Raw genomic sequence first — 5276 nt, 5'->3', positions numbered from 1 at the left:
TTCTGACAAATGGTTAGATCACTGACAATCCTGCCTATGGATGAGAGTAAAGTGGTTCTTAGGGAACCCCTTTCAATCTCTACACAAGTAACTTGATAGGAGAGCACAAGTCTTTCTGGGTCCACATCCACACATGGACTTACTGCCATATGCACCCCAGTCATTGTACTGTCATTTGCCATGTCCTACGAACTATCACCAGAGCTGAGAAAGTCAGGAGCACCATCATCTTGAACCTCCAAAACAGGGATGTAAATCAACCTCTTTTCTTTCTAACCTAGCCTTGGGTATTTTTATCACAACAAGAAAATATCAAGCCCCTCACTCTATTTCTATGTCACACATTTCAGAAGGGTTCTGGTTGACTATGGTTATATGTTCAATTCTTTGACTAACTTCTAAACATAGCCGGAAATGTGACTACAGTTTAGAAAAACCACAGGAGAGTCAATTGATAAGAGAGAAACTTCTGGTCTGGAAAGGGTAGTGTTGAACAGAAGTAGTGTGGGACAGTGACCAACTGTTGTATTTGCAGATCAGCAGCAACTTTCTCGTGGATTTGCTATTCCTTTTGTCGTCTTTTGTGATTCTCTCCTTCTGCGTGATGCCATTCAACACCAAGCTATCTGTCTTTTCTTGAGTTCTTGAGTTGTGATGGGCACAAGATACAAGAGAATCCCACCCTTGCAGCGTGGGCTGGGCAAGTCTGATCCACTGGGGCAGACAAGGATAGTAAGCAAGGGTGTTCCTGGATAGTTTACTATAACATTCTATCTTACAGTCACCATCTTCAGTGTGAATATAAAGTTCCTGTCATTTGTCTACTCAGGTACTTACTCACCCACTTTTAATCTTACGTTTCTATTTGTTTTAATCATTGTCTATTTGAAATGCTTTTCTGCTTAGGAAAATGAGCTAATCAGTCAGAGTGATGGAGTCGCTTATGAAAACAAGTGTTTGTTTTCAGATATCATATTTATAGATTCCTTTTTTCTGATCTGTAATTTTTTCTTTCATTGAAAATAGACTTTTTTCTCTCATAATGTATCCTGATTATGGTTTTCCCTCTCTCTATTCTTCCCCGTTACCCCCTCACCTCTGCTTACATCCAGACCCACTCCCTTTCTGTTTTTCATTAGAAAACAAACAAGCTTCTAGTATAAACACAATATTATAATATAATGTAATAACATAAAACAAAAACTAACACATAACAAAATAAACATGGAGAAAAAAAAAAGAGCCTGAGGAAAGACACAAGAAACAAATAGAGAAACAAAGACTCATTTATTCCCATACTTAGGAATCCCATAAAAGCTCTAAACTGGAAGCGATAATATACATGCAAAGGATCTGTAGGATAAAGCAAGAGAAAGAATATAAATTTAAAAAAAATTAATTGGGTGGTGGTGGCACATGCCTTTAAGCCCAGCACTTGGGAGACGGGGCAAGCAGATCTCTGTGAGTTTGAGGCCAGCCTGGTCTACAGAGCTAATTACGGACAGACACCAAAGCTAGAGAGAAACCCTGCCTCGAAAAACAAACCAAAACGAACAAACAAGCAAAAAATAATTTTTTTTAAAAAAAATAAAAAACAATAAAACAGTAGACAACGAATTTAAATGATGCTGATTTTCATTGGCCATCTATTGATGGGCATGCACGTTACCCTTAGGAGCAGTTTGTTTTCCCACTATGACTTCTTTGAAGAAAGCTAATTCATTTGTAAGTGGCTATCAATCCACTCATAAATTTTTAGTGGTCCTCTAACAATAAAGTTTTAGCCCATTGATACACACAGCCATTCATGCACCATACCCTCCTCCAGAACTATGTCTCTTTTAAACCTTCTCAACGAAAAAAGCAAATTATAAAATTTGCCAACTGCTTTGGTCAAACTTTTGTTCATAAAATTTATTAATGTAGGAAAGTAACATCATATAAGTATGCCATGCCAGTAAAAATACCACCTTGTCCAAAAACCACTCTCATGGGTGGCTTGATTTGCCTACAACACCTAATTAAAATGTCTCCTCCCTCCCCCAATGGCATATTCACAACAACGGATTTGCTCTTCATTATTCATGCCCCTCAAAGTGACTGATCTCTTGTTTAGTTTATGTGTAATTCTTGCTGCAAAAAGCCCACTCTCTCTATGTGGGTACTAAGGGCTGTTCTTTTCTCTGTGTATATTTACTAACCACATATACTATTTATTTGCTGAGATTCTACACACACTGACTGTACAGAATATTTATTCACAATATATTATACGTCAAGACTACTTTCGAATTTAAATATATCAGTTGACTGAACCTTGTGAGTGGTTGGGGAACAGAAATTTTATTCCTGTGAGTATGAGGTAATTCTCAGATTTGCAGCTTTTTGGCAGAAGAAAGGGATGAATCTGAGTGGTGGACCCTCTCTGGAGGCGAGTTGGCTGTTCCAGCCATTTCCAGACCTGCTTTACAATTCACTTCTAGTCCTGTGAAGTTTGTTTTAGGTATTGATTTTCATGCAATGAAATATGAGCACCAGTATAGCCATCAAGTCTAACCAGGGAAGAACGTCTTTTTTTTTTTTTAAATTTGATTTTATTTATTGTTTTTTTTTTGTTTTTATTGTTTTAATTGAGCTATACATTTTTCCTCATTCCTCTTCCTTCCTCCCCTCTCCCTGTCAACCCCTGCCCCCCACCATGATCCCAATTTACTCAGGATATATTGTTTTTTTCTTCCTTTCTAGGCAGATCCATGTATGTCTTTCTTAGGGTCTTCTTTGTTGTCTAGGTTCTCTGGGGTTGTGGACTGTAGGCTGGTTATTCTTTCATTTATGACTACTCAGAGGTAAAAAAAAATAAAGATATCTTGTAATTTGCAGGCATATTTGTAGAAAAAAATATACTGAGTGAGGTAACCCAGACCCAGAAAGACAAATATAATATGTACTCACTCATGTGTTTTTTAGACATAGAACATCTTTAAAAATCCTATTCAGTTTCGTTTTGCTCAAGTTGCTTAAGGAAATGGTGAGAACTTTCTTTTAAACCTAGAAGTTTGGGAGAAACCACCTAGAAGCTTGTATTTAACTAGAGTATGCCAATAGTGGTGTCCTCCTGTTTGTTATCAGCAAAACGAAGATGAAAGAACAAAGGACTGCATTCTTCGGAAAAGCAAAAAGTGTTTATACCTGACCTCACATCACAGGCCAATCAGAAACAAGCTCTAAGTGTATAGGCAGCCCAAGATTAGGACAGACATGGTGAGGTCCTAGGATTCTAATAAACATGATTGCATCTTTGTGTAGACCACTGGAGATTGACTTTGAATTGGAAAGACATCCTAAAGAACATTCAGACAGTGGAGAAATTATTTAATGAGTTGTGTGGCAGTAGCTTTCCTTAGATTGAGGAGCATTTTTAATACAACTGATGAATTTTTCAGAACAGGAGGCTGGTGTTGGCAGCTCCTTTCCTAGTTCAGGTACTGCCCTTTGGATAGCCAGTCTTCCTACCGCACGTTTATTTTCACAGTGTGTCCTGTTTTCTCTGGGAAAGGCTGTTGTCATTTAGAGCAGAGAATGAAAACTGTGGATTACTACTGAAAGAAGGAGTTGAACACCCAAAGCTCTACTTGGATGAGAATTCAGGAACATAAGAAACTGTGAGAAGGGCTTCCGTCACAGGAATAAAATTTGAGGGTCACCATCTAGCTGTGCATTGGTCCTATCGTACTGGATGAGAGAGCAAACTGATGGAACCTTCTATCTTAGTGTCTTCCCATGGAACCTGTGACAGCAATATGTTTGCCATCTGACATTTGCTACTATCCCATATATTTTATAAAGTATTTTTGAGTGTCCTCTATCTCCTTGAGCCTTGATTGGCTGCTTCTGTTTTAGGGCTCATGAGTAAATACTGAGGGAGGAAACACAGTACTGGAAATAGGGGTATTTTTGATAGAGGACAAGGGTGGTGTGGATGGAAAGACAAGGGGTCAGTGTTGTTTCTAACACAGATGTGCTCTCAGCACAGTTGGGATTCTATGTTTAGACCTGTTTCTGTGGATTAGGAGCAGTGGAAAGTGCACATGGACCGGGAACAAATGAGCATCTTCCAAATCCAGGCGACTACTGAGTGGTTGGAGAAACTGACTATAGACTGGTGAGTGTCCCAGATAGAGAACATGCAAGCAGTCTTCTCAGAGCGGGTGGCTCCTGAGCCTCCACTTGCATTTGTGACTTGGCTTCCAGCTCGGAAAGGAAAAGTCTGGGGAGTATACAGGCACCAGGCTGTTAGGACTAATGTAATTGCAGTCTTCCTCACACAAACATATAACAGTTATTGGCTCTCATATTTATTGGATCCTATTAAAATTAAATTGAAACCAAGATGTTTTCTCTAAACTCTACGCTTATTCAGCATTGGACCTAGAGAATCAAATGATGATTTAATTTTTCTTTCCATCCATATCTAATATTTACTTGTCTATGAAACCTTTGTGAATTTCTGATTTCTCCACATCATCTTATAGCATGGTAAAATGTTAATGAGCAATGCTAGGCTCATGCCTTGTGGCATATTTTCTTAAAGAGAAACAGACCCTTCCCTGCTATATCTAACAGAAAAGTTCCCAGGGGATCACCACGTGGAAAAGTTTGAGTCCAACAGTATTTATGAGCTAGAATAGCTTGATTGGCTATTGCTTTGCCAACTTTATACTTCCCTGGCTTCAGGGAAGTGGAGGGCATGTTGTTGTGGCTGACAGATCCATGTAAACCATATGAATGTTTTTTTTAAATAAAAGAACCATTCATGCTTCAGATGGAACATTTCTTCTCTATTTATTTAACCGTTCTGAAGTTCTCCTAAAGCAAAAGGTTATTATTCTTAGTGAAGCAAAATGACAGGAGCATCACAGATAGACATAAAAATGTCATTATAATAATTTACTACAGAAATATTTTCTTTTAAAACTGAAATATATATATATGTAAAGTTTCCAAAAATTTTATTAAAAATTTTAGGTTAAATAGATTTAATGTTGTATATTTCACCACAGTCATCGTGAATAATTGACAATTAAAATGTTTCTGTGACATTTATAGTAGACTAGGATGAAAGATGATAAAACAAAGACCAAAGGAAAACTATGAGGTGGACAAAATATCAGAAATCAAACAAGTTTGATCGTTTGATTGCATTCAGACCTAAAATCTGGCATATCAAAAGATACAAAGACAAAATCAGAAGACAAGCCTGTGGAGAGCAAGGTTAT

This window comes from Alexandromys fortis, unplaced genomic scaffold (assembly GCF_014885135.2).
Source record: "Alexandromys fortis isolate MF-2015 unplaced genomic scaffold, M_Fortis_MF-2015_v1.1 scaffold_135, whole genome shotgun sequence".
Lineage (NCBI taxonomy): Eukaryota > Metazoa > Chordata > Mammalia > Rodentia > Cricetidae > Alexandromys > Alexandromys fortis.
Note: the sequence above shows the minus strand (reverse complement) of the source record.